The sequence below is a fragment of the Cupressus sempervirens genome, chromosome 3, assembly GCF_028749045.1.
Source record: "Cupressus sempervirens isolate cs-2001-9-10 chromosome 3, ASM2874904v1, whole genome shotgun sequence".
Taxonomy (NCBI): domain Eukaryota; kingdom Viridiplantae; phylum Streptophyta; class Pinopsida; order Cupressales; family Cupressaceae; genus Cupressus; species Cupressus sempervirens.
In genome coordinates, this window is record NC_143120.1 from 661,044,399 (window position 1) to 661,070,287 (window position 25,889).

Consider the following 25,889-nt stretch of genomic DNA (forward strand, 5'->3'; position numbering starts at 1 on the left):
AGTAAAGAAATCTCTTAACAAAGAAATAGTCATTTTGTAAATCCTCTAACAAGGTGGCATTTCATGATTGAAGTGTTTGAAGACCCCTAACCAAGACACTCGTAACATGGTGATCTAAATCCTCTAATAGGGTCATACTTAATAGTATATTTTGTAACCTTTAGCAAGGTTGGTGTTGGAATTACAAGTGGGAAGAGAGTAAAATTTGGGGGGGGGGGGGGGGGGGGGGGGGGGGGGGGGTGATTCAAGAGTTTAAACTTGGACTCATAAGACTTTCACCATTCATATATCACGTGCATTAATATACTAAAATAACATGTAAAGCATATGCATCAATCATGTAAGCATGTAATCAAACACACACATAACACCAAATATGATTACCCAGAAACCCTCCAAGTGAGAAGGTAAAATTGGGGTGGGGATGACACCCATAAATCTTCACTACTATAGAAATAAAGTGTATCTAATTAAGGTTACAATGGTTTGACCATGAATCATGGCTTGCCCTATAAAAGGCTACCCTGTTAAGGCTTACAAAGACTATTAATTCCCACCTTGTTATAGGATTTCAATACCCTATTAGAAGTGTGCCTAGTTAGAGGACTTCAACTTACAATTAAGCACCTTGTTAAAGGATTTCATACAGCCTATTAGGACTACTCTATTAAGAGATTTAACTAAAATCACATGTTAAAATGTCTCAGCATAGATCCTACAGTTGGCACTTGCTTGCCTAATAATAGATCACCTCTATACAATCTTCAATTGATCCTTTACGATCTGATGTATCAATGTAGTATTCTTCTCTATCATTTGTTCTTCTCTAACTAATTATGCAATTCACTCTTACTGCTAAGTCACCTTGAATGCTCTGTAAACTATCTTGTTTTCTCCTCCAATTCAATCATTCACCCCTTGTATGTTGTTCTCATCATTGTTAAGATTTTTAGGGCTTCATCTTCCTTAAGAAGACTCTGGTGGCTTAGGGTTAGGTATGAATCTATGGCTGAGATTCATCCATTTTGCTCCTTAAACCTTCTCATTTTCTAATTGCTTGCATGCAATTGCATAGGGAATCTACACATAGATTGGTTCTTATCTCCAAAATATTTTAATCTATCCTTAAATTGGCTCAAAAGTGGTTTACATAGTTTTTTGTGCCATTAAAAACAAATATGTCCAAACTGTGTCACTTAGCATATGAAATCTTTGATGCTCGACATATATTGTATTTCTATTTCAGACTTGACATCTACTATTTACTCAGCACTTTAATGCACTCAACATGGTCTATTTTCTTAGCACTTGATCATCTCAACACATGAGTGACTCAGCACTCATTGCAACTCGATATGGTCTTACATTAACATGTTGTGCTCAGCATGTATTACTAGTTTGGCATGAACTATGTAAATGGTTTAAGTGTTTTGACACTCATTTGTCAAAACCAATCTGAGATCAACAATCTCCCCCTTTGACATGAGTGTCAAAAACACTTAAATATACAATATTGTACTTAACTACTCAAGCATAACATATCCATGACTTGACTTATATACAAAACTTCAAATTTTCAAAATTTTACAATAACCTATATACCTCAAAATTGATAACTCCCCCTGAGTTAATGTGACTAATTTTGTATTCATAATAAGTGCTTCTCTTTGACTTCAATGTGCTATATCTAATACTCTTTCATTTGATATTCTCTGTCATAGCTGATATCTATATCTTTTTACTAATTTTTCTTTCCAAAAATGAATCTCAAAAATATGTATCACCCCAATGACATAACTTTATTTTATTGGCTTCCTTCCTTTTATTCATTGCTCCCCCTTTGTTCATATTCCTTTGTATTCTATCTCTATTTTTGGCTCCTCCTTTCCTTATTCTCCCCCTATGTTATATTTCTCCTTCTTGCATTATCTCTCCCCGTGGTTTATTTCTCCCAATGTCCAATGTTATTTATTCACCCTCTTTTTGACACTTATGTGAAATGGGCTATACATGTATAGTGTGTTTTTCCACAAATGATTTATGGACTTCAATTATGATTTTAATAGCTACATCCCAGTTGTCATATGCAACAACAAGCTCGGCAACAAGGTATATTAGGCCATCTAAGGTAGAAAGATTGGGGTCTTTCTTCAATAGAGTTTCTACATAACCTAGTTCCTTGTACAATATTTCCATGTGTGGGGTGAGGGACACATGCATACATGTCAATTTTTCTCTTATGCTAGTCTCTTGTTCTATTAACATAGCTAATTGACTTTGTGTTTGAAGCAATGTATGAAAACACTTCTCACTCTGAGCAGGGTTTTGAGGTAACCTTGTCTCTAATATGTTAAGATTTCTCTCCAAGCTTAGAATATGATGTCTGGTCTCTTGCATGAAGACTGTAGGGTCACAAAATTTTGTGTACAATTAAAATATATTCTCAAGTACCTTCTTCACATCCTCAACCGTTGTTTCCAATGCAACTTCAGTGAGTGTTATATCACCAGATATCTTTACATTTACCTTGCTTTGGAATTTCTTTTTAGACCATTCTAAGAGTTTAGCATTAGTATTAATGTCTTCATTATTGACCTTTTCCACTATATCTGACAATTGTTCTAGTAGTGGCTTGGTCTCTTTAGGAGTTGGTAGATTAAATGCATCTAGAAATATGTCTTTAATGTCTTGAAGTGCTTGCTTCTACCTATGTTCTCTCCGGAGCATTTCTTGATGCTTTTTCTTCTCTAAAGCTTGTTGCAAAATGCTTATTTGGTCTCATGTCAATGTATCATAATCAAACTTAGGAATAACTATCTCTTCATCTAAATTTATATCTCCATAGCGAATTACCTTTTCAACTTTTGAAGAGCTAGAGCTTGGCATTAAGATTTGCAATGGTATAGCTTCTGTGCTCAGCTTCTGAAGAACTTTTGTAGGAGAAGTTCTAGATGTTGGTAGAGTTTTCAATGCTTGGATGGATTCCTACTCATTTACCTTAGGTGTTTGTTCATTCTCTTTAGATTTTCTCTTGTCTAACACAATGACATGACTAGCACCTTGTCTGCGTGCTTTAGGTATAGAAGAATCTATCTGTCCTACTTCCTACTATCCAATTGTAATATAATTTTCTTCTTCTGCAATCTTCCTTTACTCAACTATTTCAACTTTAAAAAATGGTTCACCCTTAGTAGATTTATCTACTATTTTTTGAGTCAAAGGTTTTACTTGAGTAACTGAAGGGATTATAGAAGGTGGTTCTTATGAATTCCATTGTCCCTTGTGACATTAGTTACTGCATTTTGGAGCTCATCTATACTGACCAAAATTGGATTATCACATAACTTGGCGTGCAGTGTAGATTGGTCCAATATCTTCTTTAGGTTTTCTGTAGTCAAGGGATTGATGTTTTGAGCTGAAAGATCAAAGACATCCTTTACAATAATGGTTTCAGTAGACTTGATTGTGTCATATGGAGGATTGACGCTTGACACTTGTGTATCCTACACACTCTGTTCATCTTGCTTCTATTCAGCTATTGCCTTGTCATCACTCTACTTTTCAATTTCCTTCCCCACTATATCATCTTCTTGATCATCCTTTTCTTTGTCATCATCATCCGTCCCCTTTGTCATCAAGTTTACCTTTAGAGGGTTCAACTTCTCCTTGTCTAATAGTGGTCAACCCATAGATAAGTTTCCATATTTGGATTTATTTCTTGACCACATCTTCAATATTGTTTTGAAGAATGTTGAAGGATCTATACTTAGGTGTAAACCTAACTCTATATTTCTTAGTAGCCTTAGCAATCTAAGATTTTGTTAGTTCTGGCATTACTTAGGCTAAAGTGGTTTCCCTTATTTATTTTTCCAAATTTAAATAATAATGTCATTTTTGCTCAACTAAGTCATATAGTTTCTTGGGTACTAAGTTGGAAAATTCTAATGGTGTTCTCTTAAATTTAGACATCATTACATATAGGGCTTCTTCCACTAGATTCTATTCTTCTTTATCAAGTTTCTCAAAATCAATATGCTTTAAACTAGACAAGTCTACATTATTCTTGACATTTCCACACAAATTTTCAATATCAAAGAATGGCTTGTGACTTACCAATTGGCTTATATCATCTAATTCAGTCCTTTCTTCATTTGAATCCGGTTGTACAACATATTTTCTTCTTTGTTTCTTTTGCACTTGGCCAACTTGCTCTATTTGCTTGGATTTCTCCTTGGCCTTCTATGTTGTGGCTCGTGTGCTTGCTCTAGTGGTAGGTGTTGTTGGCTTGGTGTGCTTCGTTTAGCAATTTTCTTTACCTTAGCCATTGGTTGTGTCTTAGCCTTTCTCTTCTTTGGCTAAGCATGCGTGTGTGCTTTCTCGACTTCTTCTTCCTTGACACCTTTTATTTCTTCCTCTTCCATGTCTTGAGTCAATGCAAGAGTTTCTTGAGTTTGTTCTTGTTCTTCCTCTTCATCCTCTTCATCTCCTTCCTCTTCTTCCTCATTTGCACCTTTACCAAAATATGGCCTTTAGCTTCTTTACTAGCTTATCTTTCTTCTTAAGTGTAGAGGTAGTTTTCAACTCCATGGTAATCTTTGATTTTACCACTTCATAGTTGCCAAATATCTTTGCACTTTTATCAGTCTCCTCATGCTAGGAGTGTTGTGATGGCTATTGAAGCTTCATCAACATTAATCTCATACCTAAGTGGCCTTAGCCATCTGACCTTGGTGTGGGAGCCTGTACAAAGGTGTAATTAGCATCAACCAAAAAGAATATATCATTGTAATGTTGCTCAACCAATGAAATAGGTATCCTCATTTCCTTAATTGATTTCTTAAAATCTTCAAAATAACTTGTCATTAGAGTTTCAATTTTTTCTCCCATTTGTTCAATAAACTCATTGTCTACACTGCTATTGATGTGTTTTTCCCCAACTTATAGTACCAAAAAAGGGAAATGTATTTTCATGTAAAAGAATATACAGACAACTATTGAACCAAATTTACATTGAGCACTCTTGGCTTTTCTAATTTCTCCAAGATTTTCCATCGATTATTGGAATTGAAGCTCAGCCAGATCATAAGTATGATATTTCTTCACAATTTGTAGTCAACATCCACTATGATATATTATACACTATTCAATCTACTAGATTGATAGAATTTGTGAGAGATTACCCTAATATAAAAGTTTATCAATGGATCAGCAATAGTATCTATCGTCATGCCTCTTTTATTCCATTTAGCTCCAATATTTTTCTCTATTGCTTCCTTGGAATCACTCCTCAGAGTCTTGGGCCAATCTAGGGTTGGGTAGCCAGTAACCCTATGAATTATTCTCTTGGTAATCTTAATTGGTCCACCCTTTAACCATAAAGAACCATCATGTATTCAGCTAAACACAATTTTAATCCATTCAGTTTTAAATACATTGGGAAAATCTAGGGTACGTGTCAAACCCTTCTTTTCAATGATTTTATACTCTTCCTTTAGAATACCATTTTCACATAGCCTCTCATATGCATCTCTAATTTCTAAGTCCTCAATGCTACCAATTTTGCAATTATAACATCTTCTTACATCTTGCATCATTATGAAGTTCGACGAGATCATAGATAAAGGGCTAGAAGGATCTTGTTTATAAGCTATGTCAAGAATGGCCTTAAATATAGGTTGTTTAACTTCACTACTAACAAGCTAAAAATTTAAAACCTCTTTCCCTTCTATATTCTTTGAGCTATATTCCATTTGTCAAACTAGGGTTTATGAAAAGTAAAACTGCATAGCTCGGTTTGTGATAAATAACTTGTAAAATCTAGAGAACCGGTGTGAGATCATTGTCAAATTCTCTATAAATGTCATGAACAAGTTTCTAAAACACCTTTACTCTTCTCACTCTTTTCTTAAATTTGAAATGATTAATAATGAGTGAAATCAATCATATGTCCTTTGAAAAACCATTTCATTTAATGCTTAGTGCTTGTATAGTTGTAAACTTGACATCAACTTAATTTCAGAATCACTCAGCATCTATAGATATTTCAATCAATTGGTAGCTACTATAGACTTGGCATCAATACCATTCCACTCAGCATACACAGAAAACATTTCATGCTTGACAACAACATGAAAAATTTAAAGATTTAACTTGAATTTACAACAACATCTTGCATCTTCATTCATGCTAATCTAGTATTGTTAGTACTATCTCCCTTGGAACTGATGTATGATATTACACTTGAATATCAATCCCACATACTTCTTGTTTGTTCAATTTGATGAGATGTGATCACTTGACCCATTGGGTGAAGTGATCCCTTATCCATTTGATGTGTTGCAAGTATTCTTCTTTTTCCATGTCTTGTTCATCTCATCCATGATGTGTTCAACATCCGCCTTTCCTTTGCCTTTATAAAATTCACAACTTGGTGCCTTTGACCTAGTTGGACAATGCTTACTAATGTGACTAGTCTTCAAATAGCTAAAACATGTAGTTTGACTTAGGCATCTTTTGTAGTTACCACTAAAGTGTGTTCTAATATAATTTTCAGGAATATGTCCATATTCTTGACAATAGTGATAGCTATATCTTGTATTGTAATACCAATTATAAAAGTTTCCATAGTTTCTTACGTTTTTTGGCTTGTTTGATGACCACGTTGATTTGGATCTTTGTTCAAAGGCTCTATGTCCATACTTCTAATAGTTGTAGCAATATCTTTCAAATCTTTATTTATACATGATCCTAGTTCTGCATTCATATGCCTAATGACATTGCTTGTTGTACTTATGACAATGAGTCATGTTCTTAGGTTTGACATTCTGATTTGTATTGTTGCTCTTGTACACATTAGTAGTATGTCCTTTCTTACCACAATTATGAAAAGTAGGTTTGGAGTTCTTACCTTTGATGTTCCTCTCTTCAACAACCTTGGATGATTCTCCTTCTTTAGTGCTTGTGTTGCCCAACCCTAATGTGTCTTTGTTGGATCTAGGGGATCTTAGTAATTGCTCAAAGTATTTGATGGCTTCATTTGGCTTTTTGAGACTTTCAACAAATTCCTTTTCTCTTTTCAAGTCATTTTGTAGTTGTTCGTTCTACAACTTCAATGCAGTTATCTCTATGTCCTTAACATTCAGTTCATAGTTGGCACTCATCATTTCACTTAAAGTATCCAATTGCATGTTGGAGATCTTGGTTAGCTTTGTTGACTTTTCTTCCAATCTATTTGCCATAATTCTTTTGTCTTCTTCAATCATGGCTTTATCTTCCATGGCTTTCTTCTTTTGTTTAGTCACCTCACATAGTAGTATAGCTTGTGATTCTTGCTCCAGCTTGAGATTTTTGATTTCCTCAACTTGGATTCTATTCTTTTCCATTAGATCAGCAACTGCTACATCAAATTCACTAGAATTACCATCTGCAAATAGCTCGATGTGTCTATCTCTATGTATAGTGGGTCATTCTCTGCAATAGTAATCTCTTTCCTTCTCTTCAAGGATTTCTTTAGTTTATTTATTGCCTCATTTAGTTGATGTAGTATGAGATGTATTTCAATCAGTTGGTTCTCAATAGTCTTTCCCAGCTTATAGACTTCCATCTCAAGATCTTTCCTCTAAGCTACAAATCTTCTCTTTTAGAGAACTTGGCTCTGATACCAATTTTTGGAATTACAAGTGGGAAGAGAGTAAACTTCTAGGGGGGGGGGGGAGGGGGTGAATTAGGAGTTTAAACTTGGACCCATAAAACTTTCACCATACATATATCACATGCATTAATATACTAAAATAACATCTAAATCATATGCAATAATCATGTAAACATGTAATCAAACACACACACATAACACCAAATATGATTACCCAAAAACCCTCCAAGTGAGAAGGTAAATTTGGGGTGGGGATGACACCCAAAGATCTTCACTACTATAGTAATAAAGTGTATCTAATTAAGGTTACAATGGTTTGACCATGAATCATTGTATGCCCTATGAAAGGCTTGCCCTATTAAAGGCTTACAAAGGCTATTAAGTCCCACCTTGTTAGAGGATCTCAACACCCTATTAGAAGTGTGCGCAGTTAGAGGACTTCAACTTACAATTAAGTAAGCACCTTTATAAAAGATTTCATACAACCTATTAGGACTACTCTATTAAGAGATTTAACTAAAATCACTTGTTAAAATGTCTTAACATAGATCCTATGGTTAGAACTTGCTTGCCTAATAATAGATCACCTCTATACAATCTCTAATTGATCCGTCATGATCTAATGTATCAATTTTATATTCTTCTCTATCCTTTGTTCTTCTCTAACTGATTCTACAAGTTTCTCTTACTGCTAAGTCACCTTGAATGCTCTACAAACTATCTTGTTTTCTCCTCCAATTCAATCATTCACCCCTTTTACATTGTTTGCATCATCGTTAAAATTTTTATGGCTTCGTACTTCTTAAGAATACTTTGGTTGCTTAGAGCTAGGTATGAATCTATGGCTAAGATTCATCCATTTTACCACTTAAACCTTCTCATTTTTTGATTGGTTGCATGCAATTACATAGGGAATCTGCACATAGATTCATCCTTATCTTCAAAAGATCATAATCTATTGTTTACTTGGCACTTGAATTCACTTGACATGGTCTATCTGCTTGGCACTTGAGCATCTCGGCACATGAGTGACTCGACACTCATTGCAACTTAGCATGGTCTTACATTTACATGTGCTCACCATGTATTACTAGTTTGTCATGAACTAAGTAAATGGTTTAAGTGTGTTGATACTCACGTGTCAAAACCAATCTAAGATCGACATTTGAATCCTAATAAGGCTCACTTTAGAAGAGTGAAAATTATTGTGACTAATTGCAAGGTGATTTTCCCCAACTTGGGTTTCCATGTTAAATCATGGTGTCATATGTATTCATGTTATTTTCTTATGCTTTATGTTTCTACAACTAAGTTACTAAAGGATAAAATAGTTTAATAAATCTTAAGATTACTTTGCTAGCTGAGCATCATTATTATTGTAGTGTTAATGGAGTTATCCAGTTTTACATGATCAATGAAAGTTTATATTGGGATCTAAGAGACAAGGATTTTTGTTGTTGTAATTGATTCACCCCTCCCCTCTTAATGACTCTTCTTACATTTTCAACAATCCTATTACCCTTCCTATGATATATAATGATTTTTTATAGAAGTACTTGAGTATGCACAATATTCTACATTTAGTACCTTTTTTATATTTTCATGTTTGTATGTATGGATAAGATGTATTCATATTTCTATCATTTGGTTGTAATAATAATGAACACTTGAAGAATTACAAACATGAACTATTGATTAAATAATTTTTTGTGTAAGGTCAAAGCTAAGAATATCATTTTCAAGGTTCTTGAATGCATTTTCATAAAGTAGATTTCAATTGCAAACTCCTATGGTCATCTATTTAATCATCTTGAATGGTATTCACTATTGGTCAAAGTGTCAAAGTGGTAAAAGTCATTAGATAACATGGATGGTGCATAAAAATTATGTTTTTAGTTCATTTAATTAATATTGGTCATTTTTACAAACTTAAAAGTGTTATTTACATAATAATGTCAAAAAATTAGAATATAAAAACTTGTTAATTAACCCTAGACCATTCATCATGACATCGATTCATTAGTGTTGTTAGATCTAGATGAGTAGGTGAACCCTAGTGACAACCCTTTTTTGGCCACAAATAAGCTATAGTTTTCATAACCACCATGCACTAAAGTGTCCTCAACATTCCTTAAACAATATTGAGTTGTGCTCTTTAGAGGGCCATAACTAGGAGCTCATGAGCGTTATTGACAAAATATCAAATGGTACATGGAAGTTGAATCAATCTCTATAATAACCTCTCTCATTTATGGGAGATGTAGATTCATTTGAATTTTTCTCAACAAACTTTCTTGATGAAAAAACTTGTAATGGAGCTCAATTTATTGGTGCACCATTGTATATATTTCCAACCATTCATTGTGACATCAATTCATTAGTACTATTAGGTCTATATGGGGAGGTGAACCCTAATGACACCTTCTTTTTGGTAATAGAGTTACTACAACATTTGAAACCACCATGCACCAAAGTGTCCCCAGTGTGCATTAAGTACTATTGAGTTGTGATCTTCAAGGGTCTCAAGTGGTAACTTGTGAGGGGTACAAAAAAACTATCAAATTCTATAGGACCATGTTATTTGTGCCTACAATAACCTACCTTATTTTTGGTATTTTCTTATTCATTGGAATTCGCACAACATTTACACTTGATGCTAAAATTTGCAATGGAGCTCAATGCATTGGTGCACCATTACATATCTCTCTAATTATTCATCATGGCATCAATTTTTTAGCATTATTAGTTCCACATATGTGGGTGAACCCTAGTGAAACTCTTGTGTCAGCTATAGAGTTACTAAAATGTTTGTGACCACCATGCACTGAAATGTCCCCAAGGTGTACAAAGGACTATTGAGTTGAGATCTTCATGGGGTCATAATAGGGAGCTTGTGAGGGGTATTGATGAATTGATAGATTCTACAAGACCATTTTTTGAAAGCCTATAGCAACCTATCTCAATTGAGAGATTCTAATTCATTGGAATTTGGCACAACATTCTCACTTGCCACTAGAACTTACAATGGAGCTTAGTGTATTTGTGCACCATTACGTATATCTCCAGCCATTTAGAATTGCATTGATATATTAGTGTTTTTAGATCTAAGTGGGTGAGTAAACCCTAGTGACACCCTCATTTTATCCACAAAGATGCTACAACATTCATGACCTTCACACATTGAAGTGTCCCTAAGATGCACTAGGCATAATTGAGTTACAATCTTCGTAGGTTCATAACTCAGAGGTCACAAGGGGTATTGATGAACTTTTAGATCCTATAGGATCATTGTGTTGAAGCCTATAATAACCTATTTCATTTCTAAGAGATACAAATTCATTTTAATTTGGTACAATATTCTTGATTAATGCCAAAACTTAAAATGGAGCTTAGTTCATTGGTGGACCATTACATCTCTCTACAATTGTTCATTGTGTCATTGGTTTTTTGTCTATGTTAGCTCTATATGGGTGGATAAACCCTACTAACACCCAAATTTCATCCATAGATTTTCTACAACATTCATGACCACCATGAAACAAAGTGTTCCCAAGGTGTACTAGGCACTGTTGAGATGTGATTTTTAGAGGGTTTTAAATTGGAGCTTCTGAGGGGTATCAACAAATTGTCAAATGTTATAGGACTATGTTTTTGAAGCCTATAATAACCTAGCATATCTCAATTCTACGATATTCGATTTTTTTGGAACTTGGCATAACATTCTTTCTTGAGGCCAAAACTTATAGTGGAGCTAAGTGCATTGGTGCACCATTGCATATCTCTCCAACCATCCATCACAGTATCGATTTGTCAATATTACTATCTCTAGATGGGTGGGTGAACCCTAGTAACACTCTCATTTTGGTCATAGAGTTCCTACAATTTTTGCAACCCATGCACTGAAATGTCCCCAAGGCACACTAAGCACTATTTAACTAGAAGGCCTATTTAATTTGGTTTGATTTATTTGACCTTTCTTCACAGATTAAGTTAAGTGAATTGAAAATAAAAAGCATTATTAAAATGAAAAAGATTCCATAAAGCACAAGATTCCATGACCATTCAAATACATGTATGCAATAAATCAAAATATATATCCATATATAAATATGACACAAATGTATATCAAAATTTGGCACATGCCATCAAAATATTTCTATAGAATCAAAGTTTCTATATACAATATGGTATATGCCATCTCAAAATGTGTTATGAGGCATCTCTAAACAACTACAATATCCTATGTTGTTGATCGATCACAAAAATGTAGCATCTTCAATGTATTATTTATATCCAATAGATCCTCCATGAACAAAAAAGGCATACCCCAAGTTAGACTAGTTAATTTTTATGATTTGTACATATCAAATAGAAATTTACTGAAATGTGTATTGATCAATAAAGTAATGAATATTTTAAGTTTGAAGTATCATGTACCTATCTCCCTGACTTCATGTGGAAGTTTCAAATTCTCACATTTATATGTTTGTATGGTGAGATTGACCTACAAATTAACCTATAACAGTATTATTGATGGAATAATAAATTTATAACAGAATAAAGGACTAGCTTATATATACATATATGTGTGTGTGTGAGTGTGTGTGTGTGTGTGTGTGTGTGTGTGTGTGTGTGTGTGTGTGTGTGTGTATGTGTATATATATATAGATATATGTATGTATGTATATGTATATATATAATTATGTATGTATATGTATATATGTATATATATATATGTACATATATATATGTATATATATTCATACATACATACATACGTACGTATGTACTTATGTATGTATATATGTATGTATATGTATATATAGGTATATATTGTGACAAGATTAATCGTTCTTGAGATGGCTATTTTCATCTAATCCCAATTTTATTTTTTCTCTATTGGGATGTATGTGTGTGTGTGTGTGTGTGTGTTGGAAACTACAATCAGAAAAAATTGTGTTTTGTCATTGATATCAAATCTACTGATGAGACATGTTGCTATCTAATCTAAATGACATATCTATTTAATTGATGAATAAGATTTGAAAGATTGATCATATAAAAAGAACCTAGAGGAAACATTGAGTTATTAAAAGGAAGCTACAATGGACATTTTATTAGTTAGACTTTGTTAGCATGAATGTTGATGATACTACTTTGGTGATTATCCTAAGCATTGGAGAGTACAGACATGTTGCATTCATGACTGTGTTTGTCATTGATGTCAACATCACATGATTTCTGTAAAGACTGAATGAGTAACAGATAGAGATTTGATGGTATGGACAATGGTTTGATTGGTTGGTGATGCATAATTATGGACATGTCTAGCATAGTGTTCTGATGATGTGGTCGAGTGCATAGAGTCTAAGTCAAAGACGTACAAAAGTTGTACCTGATTTACAAGGAGTGGTCTAAATACATAGTAGTGGGAAAAAAGTTCCTAATGTTTATTGGTTGTCTTATATATAAGATGTAATGAAGAGATGCTCATTCAGACAGTGATAGAGGATAGTCAGTTGATGACATCAACAAGTGCACAAGCCCTAGTATCACACATGTGAAGTTTTGTATAAATTGTGAGTCAAAAATGCTATTATAATTGTAATTAATTAATTATCATATTATAATTAAGTGAGAAAGCCTCAAGGTCAACTCAAGAAACTATTATGAAGATATGGTATAAAGGAAAGATGTTTTCCTTGATTGTAAGCATGGTGTTCAAGTATTATGATCATTGTCAAAGTGCAAAGTACAAAAAGGAGAAGAGTGCTTACTGAATGCTTGTAAGAGATCCAATGGATTATTGGATGCAAGATTTGTGATCTGGTTACAAGATCAGAAGGAACATAGGTCTATTTGACAAGACAGAGAAAGAGGAAGGAATGGTACAATACCATTCTATTATTCTACAAGGAATAATACATTACCATTCTATTATTCTACATGGAATAATACAAAGATCATTTGGACAATGGGTTCGTTGATCTTGTCCTTGAAGTTGTTTGGGCAGTGGATCCAACTTTCTTCCACAATTCCTTATAGGGTTGGTACAACTCCTAATAGGGTTGGAATCTCCAAGGATTCAAAGTCCCCTAATAGGGACTCATATGTACTGAATGTATTTATAGACTCCTAATAGGGTCCATCCTCTAACAAGGAATATTTATATTAGTACATCATCTTGTGGGTACCATGCCTTTCATGGTTTTCTCTTTGATCAAGGGTTTCCCTGGTTAACATATCTAGTGTTATCATATATAAGTATCCTTTTGTGGTTTCATTTTATATTTTTTGAATGGTTAAGATTTCTTAAGAGTTGGATAACTAATATACCACCCCCCTACTAGTTATATAAGTGGACTATATATTCTAACAATTGATATTAGAGACTAGGGTCCTTGAAGGATAAGCTTAATAGTTTTGGGAGATTGATGGTGGATCATTTTAGAAAGGATAGTCCTCAATTTAATGGGGCCAACTATGATAGTTGGAAGGATAATATGAAGACACATATTTTTTGCATGGATTCAGGATATTGGATCTTGACAAAGAGTAAGAAGGCAATTTTTGAAGCAGCAAAGTTAGAAGGTTGCAGTGAAGAAGAGAGAGAACTATTCATGTGTAACATGAGAGCAAGAGAAGCTCTGCTAATAACTCTTCTAGAGGATAAGTATAGTCAAGTACAGTCACTTGAACCATCTCATGAAATTTGGAAATTATTAGAGTCTACTTTTGAAGGTAATGATCATGCTAAGAGAATGAGGTTACAAAGTTGGATATGTGCCTTTCAAGATGATAGAATGATGGAAGATGAATATGTAAGAAGTTATGTTGGTAGAATATCAAAAAAAATTGTAGGAATTCAGTCTCATGGTGGAACCAAGGAAGATGATGTTCATTCATATGGAAGATCTTGAAAATTTAGACACCACCTTTCAAGCTGATAGCTCAGATGATTCAGCTACTAATGCTCTACACGAAGGATTTCACAAAGGAAATGTTGCTTGGAAGATTAGAATTAGTAGAAGTAGATTTGAGATAGTCTAGAGAACTTTCAAGAGTTGAAACATGATTGGAACTGGTACTAGATCTAGAGGTAATATATTTCAATTGAATCCTACTAAAATGACATGTTTGGTAGCTGAAGTGGATGGCAGTTGTTTGTGGCATAGAAGATTATGTCACATAAGCTTTGATAATATTCTGAATGACCAAGGCTAGTAACACTTTTGAAATAAAAGACTTGACTAAGATTACAAATCCTAGTAATGTTGTGTGTAAGGAATGTATTTTGGCTAAGAAGAAGAAAGTATCATTCCCTAGTAAGAAGTTCACTACAAAAAATAGGCTAGAGATCATTCACATAGATCTAAGTAGTGGAACAAGAGGATTCTATGTGAAAGGTATTTTATGATTTTTTATTGATGATTTCACTAGAATGACGTGGGTAGCATTTCTTAAAGAAAAATCTTAATCTTTTGAGAAGTTTAAGAGATTTAATAATAGAGTTGAGAATGAATTTGGTATTAAGATAAAGTGTTTAAGATTTGATAGAGGATGAGAATTCACCTCTAGAGAGTTTAACACATTCTGTGAAGAGAATGGTATCAAAAGACAACTATCTACACCTAGAACACCTGAGAAAAATGGGATTGCTGAGAGAAGAAATAAGTCAGTAGTAGAAGCAGCAAGAGTGATGTTGTTTGAGAATGATTTTTCTAAGACATATTGGAGAGAAGCAGTCAATAATGTAGTATATACTCTAAATAGAGTATAGATTAGAAAAGGTATGGATAAGACACCTTATTAACTATGGTTTGGTCATTCACCATGAGTTAAATATTTCATAATATTTGGGAGCAAATTTTATATTAAGAGAGATTATGGCATTAGTAAGTTTGATTCAAGAATCGATGAAGGTATGTTTCTTGGCTATTCATTAAAAAGTAAGGCTTACAGATGTTTCAACTAAAAAACTAAGACAATAGTTGAATGCACAAATGTAAGGATTCATGAAAAGTTTGGAACTAAAGAAAATATGATAGATTATAATTCAAATGATGAAGAAGATAATTTTGGAATTTTTAGACATAATGTTGAAGCTTTCTTTAAGACTAACAATGATTTGTAGAATGATGTGCTAACTATTGAGCATGGAGTAGAATAGAGATCTAAACCTAGAGAAGAGATCAGAGTTGAGATGTCAACTCCTACCTCTAATAGGAATCTGACAAAGACTTGCCCTCCTAGGTAGATAATTAAAAGCAAAGACAAAGGTGTGACGATGAGGAACAAAGTAAATGAGGAGATATGTCTGATATCTCAAGTTGAACCTAAGAGAGAAAATGAAGCAGTTAAAGATGATCATTGGATTCAAGCAATGAAGGAAGAATTGGATCAAATAGTAAAGAATGATACATGGGAGTTAGTTCCTAGTCCTAAAGACAAGAATGTGATAGGAACCAAATGGGTATTTAGAAACAAGATGAAAGAGCAAGGTGAATTTGTGAGGAACAAGGATAGACTTGTATGAAAGGGATATTCATAGCAAGAAGGCATAGACTATAAAGAGAAATTTGCACCTATAGCCAAAATGAAAGTTGTAAGGATTTTCTTGGCTTATGAAGTGAACAAGAAATTCAAGCTTTATCAGATGGATGTTAAATCAACCTTTCTAAATGGAGAACTTCAAGAAGAGGTATATATTGAATAGCCTAAAGGTTTTCCTCTATTAGAAGACAAAGACATGTTATGTAAATTGAATAAATTTTTATATGGTTTGAAGCAAGCACCTAAAACCTAGTATGCAAGGTTGGATAGTTATTTAGAAAAGCTTGAATTTGTTAAAGGTACTATAGACAATAACTTGTATTTGAAAGAAATTGAAAATGGTTTGTTGATTATTGTAATATTTGTTGATGACATTATTTTTTAATGTAATGATGAAGCAAGTGATAAGTTTTCTAAAGAAATGAACAATGAATTTGAAATGAGCATGATAGGAGAAATGAAGTTTTTCCTAAGTTACAGATTACACATAATGGTGATAGTATTTTTATTTTACAAGCTAAGTACTTAAAAGATTTGTTGAAAAGGTTTGGTTTGGAAAGTTGTAAACCTATCGGTACACCTAAGATAACTAGTCACAAGTTATCCAACAAAGATGAGACATCCACAGTAGAGTAGAAGAAGCATAGATCCATGATTAGAGGTTTGAAGTATCTGATTCACACCATACTAAATATAGAAAATGCATTTGGGATTGTAGCTAGATTTCAAGCTAATCCTAAGGAATATCATTTTATAGTAGTAAAGAGAATATTTAGATATTTGAAAGGGATATCTGACTATGGAATTTGGTATGATAGATCAAGTGATTTCATTCTATGTACATATATTGATGCAAATTGGGCAGATAGCATGGATGATAGAAAGAGAACTAGTGGTGGAGCATTATTTCTTGGAGTAAGATTGGTTTCTTGGTTATGAAAGAAGCAAGATTGTATTTTGTAGAGAGTATGTTACAATAGCAAATAACTATAATCAAGTTATATGGATGAAGAAGACATTGAAGGATATCATAATTGAGTTTCAAACACTTGTTATCATAAATTGTGATAACACAAGTGCAGTGAGTGTGTCTAAGAATATTGTATTGCATTCTAAGACTAAGCATATATTTATTAAGTATCATGTGCTGAGAGAGAAAGAAACAAAAAAGGAGATTAGATTGGATTATGTAAGTACTAAAGATTAGATTATGGATATTTTTATGAAGCCTTTTCCTAAAGATAGATTTGAGTACTTGAGAGGTATGCTTGGGGTTATGCCCGTACCTACTTCTAAGTAGATGATGTAGAGAGTGTATCGGTCCAATGGTACAGAGCACTATTATTTGACTGAATTGAATGTTGATGCTTCTTGTATGGGGGAGTATCTAGTATATACTAATTCATTAAGGACTCTTGGTATTTTGTATTTGGTATTGAACAGTGCCTTTGGACACTTTAGTTGATTTAAGAGTTGAAGAAATAGCTATAACAATTGGTATTTTTGTATTTGTTTGAGGCCTTTGACATTGATTTCAATGGGGGAGAATTTGCATGAAAAACATCTCCTAAACAATGGGGGAGAAGAAATCATAAGTATGTATGAGGGGGGGATATGTCCTAAGAGAGATTTAGAAAGATTCACGAAAGGAAGCAAGAATATGCACCTGATGTATTGTAAATTGTTTAGTTTGAAGTAAATAAATGATGTCTGAGAAGGAGTATGCACCTATGTGCATCTATTGTGTTTAATATTTTTTTCCATGTGAATAGCTAATGTCGATCTCAAAATCTAGAGGATTTGAGTAGATGAGGATAGAAGTAGAAATAGTGTATTACTTAGTATTCTTGGAAATTAGATGGTTTTTCATCTATGTAGCCATCAATGCAAAAGGGAAATATTGTTAGCATAAATTCTAGTGATACTACTTTTGGGAGTATCCTAAGCATTGGAGAGTATTGACATGTTACATCCATGACTATTTTTTTCATTGATGTCAACATAGCATAGTTTTTGTAAAGATTGGTTGAGTGGAAGACACAGGTCTTGATGGTAGAGACAATGGTTTGATTGGATGGTGATGCATAATTATGGACATGTTCGGCATAGTCTCCTAATGATGTGGTCGAGTGCATAGAGTCTAAGTTGAGACATACAAAAGTTATACCTGATTTACAGAGAGAAGTCTAGAGATAGAGTATTGGGAAAGTAACTCCTAATGTTTATTGGCTATCTTACATCTGAGATGTAATGAAGAGATGTGCAGTCAAGCAATGACAAAGGATAGTCATCTGATGACATTAGTAAGTGTGCAAGCCCTAGTATTGCATGTGTGAATTTTTGTATAGACTATGAGAAAATAGTGCTATTGTAATTGTAATTAATTAATTATGTTATTATAATTAATTGGGAAAGCCTCAAGGCCAACTCAAGGAATTATTATGAAGATATGTTATAAAGGAAATATGTTTTCCTTGATTGTAAGCATGGTGTTTAAATATTATAATTTTTGAAGTGTAAAGTCCGAAGTGTAAAAATTAGCAAGTTCTTACTAAATGCATGTAAGTGATCCAAGGGATTATTGGATGTGAGATTTGTGATCTAGTTACAAGATTAGAAGGAATCAAGGTCCAATTGATAGGACAGAGAAAGAGGAAGGCATGGTACACTACCACTTTATTATTCTACAAGGAATAATACAAATATCATTTGGATAGTGGGTTCATTGATCTTTCCCTTGAAGTTGTTTGGGTAGTGGGTCCAACTATCTTCCACAACTCCTAACAAGGTTGGAATCTCCTAATAGTGATTCAAAGTCTCCTAATAGGGACTCATATGTACTAAATGTATTTATAGACTCCTAATAGGGTCCATACTCTAACAAGGAATATTTATATTACTACATCATCTTGTGGTTACCATCCCCATTGCAGTTTTCCCTCTAATCAAAGATTTCCCTAGTGAAGATATCTAGTGTTATTGTGTATAAGTATCTTGTTGTGGTTTTAGTTTATATTTATCATATGGTTAGGATTGCTTAAGGTTGATAATTGTGATAGTATTTGGTTAAATAACTCACCCCCCCCCCCCCCCCCCCTTCCCAATTATATCAATATACTATATATTCTAACAGAATTTTCCAAAACAAATCGATTGTTTGAATCATGTTGATGTTCAAGTCTTTATAGTACAAGTCAAGATATATCAATTATGTAAAGTCTAACCAAGCAAGAAAGTAAAAGAATGAGGAACCTTGAAGTTCATACTGAGTAATGCTAGTGTCAACTGAGCCATAATAAGTGCCAAAAAAATTTAGTTTTGACCAAGCATTAGTATAAACTGAGAAAAAAAGGTGATGTCAAGCTATAATGTCTATAGTGACCAAGAAAATTTAGTGATGACCAAGTGCCATAATTTAGTAATGGTTGAGTAATAATATTTTTGAATTCATATGAGGAGTCATGATTTCAAGTTGACTTGGTTGATTTATTTGGATAAGGAAACTATTTTGAAGATAATATTGATGAGTTGGATTATTTAATCCAAGGAGAGGATTAGGTATCATACCTAATGATTGAATTTGATGGATGTGAAATTTCTAGAAAAGAAGAAGATGGATAGATACAATGAACTTGATGAATTAGATCATAAACCCTAAGATCTATGGTGATCATGGAAAATAGAAGACCAAAATTACCTATTTAAGAAGGTGTAGAGCCAAAGTTTGAACTGTGGTAGAGAGAAGAAGTGCACAAGGGTAAATGCACAAGAATAGAGTGTGTGAAATACCACATGAAGAAGGTGATATAAGCATAAAGTGTGAGACACAAAGAGACAAAATAAAGAGTTTGTACATGTTTTTAGTGAGATGAAACAAAGCTACTAAGGATGATAAGAAAATCTAAGCAGAAGGCTTAAGTTTTTTGGGAAGAGAAGAGTGGTTTCTTGAAGGGTTATCAAGCAAATCAAAGATAGGTAACAAGGAAGGCTTATCAGAGAATTGGCATATGAGCCAAATAGAGATCATAAATTTCAAATTGATTTGTAAATCATACATATTGGACCTTATTATTTTCTTTCTAATCATTGTAAACAATTTTTATTTAAATCCTTTTAATCAAAGGTTGACCTAACATTCATTGAAGGATTTGACAATCTATGTAAATCCTTAAGCAAGGTGACATTCTAATAGAATATTTTGAATTACTCTAATAAGGAAACTCCTAATAGGGTTATTAAATCCTCTAACCATGTCACATTTAATAGTGTGTATTGTAATCTTTAATAGGGTTGGCTCCTAATAAAGCTCACTTCAAAAGAGTGAAAAAGTGGTGACAATTGATGATGGTTTTTCCCAAATTGGGTTTCCACATTACATTCTAGTGCCAAATTTGTGTTGAATGTTTAATGATGTTTTACATTTACATGTTTACATTTAGAAAATTTTATTATATTAGGACAGTGAACTACTAGTAATTTTTTTTATGAATTTACAATAGGTACTAAGCTATAGTAGGACAAGAAGAATAGATTTTTCTTATTTTCTAATTGTTCAAATGGTACTTATGGACTTTGAGTAACTAATTTTCCCTCTACCCCCCACTTTCAATTATTCTAAACATTCTAACAATTGATATCAAGGCACAATGCTTACAATGAGAAGTTTGAAGGTACTTAAAGCTAAAGATCATGACTTACAAAAGGGATGTACTCAAGCTAAACAAGGAGAACTTTCTTACATGTAAAATATTGATGAGGCTGCATGTATCTAGTATTAGTGATGTTGCAATAAACTTTGTGGAAAATTAATATTTGAAGATAAATTTTGTTCCTCTAACTACCCAATAGCCAAAAGAAAAGAAAGAACACAATCACACAATGTTGGAGATAGCCTCAACCCTAAGCTATGAAGAGTTTGATGATATAAAAGAGTGTAATAGTGCAAAGAAGATGTGGGAAAAATTGAAGACCATATATGGAGGAGATGGAAATTTCCTAAAAGCCAAATTAGACAGCCTAAAAGGTAAATTTGATGAAATGAGAATGATAGAAGGTGAAAATATAGTACAATATTAAACAAGATTCAAGGAAGTTGTCAATGATAGTCAAGGTGCAAATGGAACAATTGAAGATGAAATAGTGATAAGAAAGGTATCGAGGACTCTACTTCCTATATGTGTCATTAGAGTTTCTACAATACAAGAGTTGAGATGTACTCCAATTAACAATTTGACTTTGGAAGGTGTAATTGGTAGACTTACTACTTTTGAGATGTCTAACTTTGATAACTACACAACTGCCACTATTGAATTTTCTTTTAAGTCATAATTGGTTCATAGAAAAAGAAAAGACAAACATGTGAAGAGTGACAGTGACACTTCTAATGATGAGCTTGATGAACTTGAAGCACTTATTGCAAAAATATTTGGAAGAGGAAAAGTAAAATACAAAGGTAAATTACCTATCATTTGTTTATCATGCAACAAGGTTGGTCATATTGTTGTTAGATGTCCTAATAAGGAAGATAAGGATAAAAGAAAGGAAAGCAAGTAAAAAGGAAGAAGAGATGACCAAGTTTACAAGAAGAATAAGGATGAAAAAGGTAAGAATTCTTGTTATATTATTGAAGAAGAAACTAAAACTAAATCTGAAAGTAATGATGATGAGGTTGTCTATGTTTCTATGAAATAATATTCTAATGAAGATGAGAAAATTGCTTTTATCTCTTATGTGAAAAAAAGTGATAGATGGATAATTTATAGTAGTTTCTCTAATCATATGACTCATGATTTGTTTTTAAAAAAAAATTGAATACATTGGACCATACAAGGGTGGTTGTGTTAAGTTTGGCGATGATATTCCATGTGTTGTGAAAGGTAAAGGAACTATTTAATTAACTAAAAAAATTAAATGTGACATTTTTTACTAGGTGGAAGGACTTAACTATAATTTGTTGAGTGTTTCATAGATAAATAAATTATGATATAGAGTTGAATTCCATCATAGGAAGGCCAAGATTTATGATGTTGATGGTAAGATGATTGGAAGTGGTGATCGGACAAGAGGTAACTTGTTCTATCTTGATTTATCTAATGAGACATGTTTGTTTACACAACAATAAGATGTTTTTTTATGATAGAAAAGGTTATGTCATGTGAATTCTAACAATTTGGTGAACATTAGTAAAATGAAGAAAGTAAACGGTTGCCAAAAAAAAAGAATCCTGAGAATGATATGTGTAAACAATGTCAATTGGGGAAAATGAAAAAGTCTTGTTTCAAGAGCAAAACATACACATCAAATGATATTTTGGAATTGGTAAATATTGACCTTTGTGGACCTATTTATGTTCAAACCTATTTTGGAGATAAGTATTTCATTATGTTTATTTATGGTTACTCTAGGGTGATGATTGTGATGTTTCTCAAAGTTAAATCTGATGCTTTTTTATTATTCAAGTGGTATTTTTCTAGAGTTGAAAAAGACATAGGGTAGAGTCTAAAATGTTTGACATCTGATAGAGGTGGTGAATTCATTTCCAATGAGTTCAATATATTTTTTAATGATAGAGGAATCAAAAGACAAATTTTAGAACCAAGGACTCCTCCTCAGAATGGGATAGTTGAAGGAAGAAATAGATCAATAATGGATTGTGCAAGAACATTGATGATGGAGAAAAATGTATCACGAAAATATTGGAGAGAATATTGTAGTATTGTTGTCTATACCTTGAATAGAGTACAAATCAAGAAAGATACAAATGCATAACCTTTTGAACTATGGTATGGATATGCTCTTAATGTGAATTATTTCAAGATATTTGGAAGAAAATTCTTTATATTCAAAGATAGTGGGAATGGAAAACTTCATGCAAAAAGTGATGAAGGTTTATTCCTAGGATATTCCACTAAAAGTAAAGCTTATAAGTGTTTGAACTCTAACACTTAAAAAGTTTTGGAAAGCGCAAATGTGAAAGTTGATGAATTTGTAGAAATGAATGATATTGTATGTAAGGAAGGACCTAAAGATTATAGTACATTCATCTATATGGATGATGATGCTCCCAACACTCTTGCTAAAAAAGAAAATAAAGTTGCAGTTGCCCAGTAGACAAGAAATACTAAGATGCAATGATATGTTGCCAAGAAGCATATAATGGGTGTTGAGAAATAGATAGAATATGCTAAGTCATAGATAGGAAATGATGACCATCAGGTAGACAATACGAAGCATACAAAACCAAAACATGAACTTGAACAAGAAAGAGTTAATGAGCCTGAGATTATCTTTCAAGATGAACCTATTGAAGAACATAGAAGGAAACCACCTATACTATCCAAGTATGTAAGAAGACATCAAAAACCTAAAAAAATAATTGGTGATGTTGAATCAAGTATCATGACAAGAAAAAGTCTCAGATATGATACATTCTTACTTTGTGAATTTGAGCCCAAATCTGTCAAAGATGCCCTAGAAAATGAAGATTGGATTTAAGAAATGAATGAGGAAATTGAAAAAATTGAGAATAATAACACGTAGACCCTAGTGCTAAGACCAAAGGATAAAATTTTTATTGGAACAAAGTGGGATTTCAAGAATAAGTTAAATGAAAATGGTGAAGTAACAAGAAACAAAGCTAGACTGGTATGCAAAGGATAGACTCAAGAGGAAGGAGTTGACTATGGAAAAAAAATTTCTCTTGTTGCAAGACTAGAAGGAGTCAAAACTCTACTTACATATTCAGCCTACAAGAATTTCAAGATATATTAGATGGACGTTAAATCTACATTTTTAAATGGTATACTTGAAGAAGAAGTTTCCATTGAACAACCTAAAGTATTTGTGGATCCTAATAAGAAGAACATGGTATGTAAACTACACAAATCTCTATATGAATTGAAAGAAGCCCCAAGAGCATGGTAAATACTTCATAATTATTTAGTGAAGACTAGTTTTGAAAGGACAAATTATAATAGTAATCTATACTTGAAGATTGGTAAGAAAAATGAAGTAATATTATCTGAAATCTTTGTTGATGATATTATATTTGGAGGAAAGCAAGCATTATAAAAATCATTTGTTGATGAAATGAAGAAGGAATTTGAGATGTCAATGTTTGGTGAAATCAAAATCTTTGTTGGTTTGCAAGTATATCAAATGAAGTTTGATGTTTTTATTACTCAATCCAAATATATCAAGGAGATACTAAAAACTTTGGGAATAGAAGAGTCAAGACCAGTGAGCACACCTATGTCTACAGGAAATAATCTATCTAAAAAAGATGAATCTATTGATGTGAACCAAACACTATACAGATCAATGATTGGAAAATTGTAATATGTTGTTCATAGTAGACCTGATATTGTATTAGCAATTGGGATAGTTCCTAGATTTTTAGAAAATCCTAAGGAGAATCACATGATGGAAGTAAAAAGAATATTGAGATATCTAAAAGGTATAGAGGATTTTGGATTGTATTAAAAAAGGAGTGATAGATTTGAACTGAAGGTATTCACTAATGCTGATTGGGCAGGGAATATTGATGACAGAAAAAGCACAAATAGTGGTGCATTATTTATAGGAAAGAGATTGTGATGGACAAGCAAGAAATACAACTATATTTCCCAATCAATAACAAAATTTGAGTATGTGGCTACTACAGTGAACTATTCAAACATTATGTGGATCAAACAATTGCCAAAAGGAATGAAGGAAGAAATTACAGATCTATTGGTCATCTATTGTGATAACACAAGTGCTATTAATATATCAAAGAATTTAGTGATGCACACTAAACAAAGCACATTACTATCAAGTATCACTACTTGAAAGAACTAGTTTAAGACAAAGAAGTGAAGTTAGAATATGTGCAAACCAAAGAAAAAATTGCTGACATATTCACTAAAGGCTTACCTAAAGATGCTCATGAATATCTTAGAGGTAGATTAGGGGTGATTCCCCTAAGAAAAGCAACTTAAGGAGAAATGGTGCATTACATCAAATGTGCTAATTAGAATATTATACACATAGATGCGGATAGTTCTACTTTAGGAGATGTCTAAGGTAGTCAAATTTAGTAAGAAGAAAAATAGCATAACAAACCAATCATAAATAGATGATAGAATTCATCCAGACATAAAAATATCTACATGATCAAGATATGTGAAGTGAATGAAGCCAAGAAAGCTAGTGTCTTTGGCATTGTTGTCAAAGAGGGAGAGATACACTATATAAGAAAGGTAGACTTTAGAAGGAGATATATACTACAATAAAGAGATATATTCAAAGAGGGAGAGAACTACTAAAGAGGAAGAGATGTCAGAACTTAGAGAGAGTTTTTGAAATTGTAAGGATAAGAATCAAAATGAAACTAAGGATATTCAGTCACTCATATAAGTAAAATATTTTAGATTGAATTGTAACAAAGAGGGATACTATATTCACATACTTGTGATATTATAAGATATTTCCATCAATGCCAAAGAGTGAGACTATTGAAAACTATAATGGGAAAAATTGTTGTTTTGTCATTGGTGTCAAATCTATCGATGAGACATGTTTCTATGTAATTTAAATGTCATATCTATTTGATTGATGAAGAGGATTTGAAAGATTGATCATAACAAAATCACCTAGAGTAAAGGTTGAGTTATGAAAAGGAAGCTATAATGGACATTTGATTTGT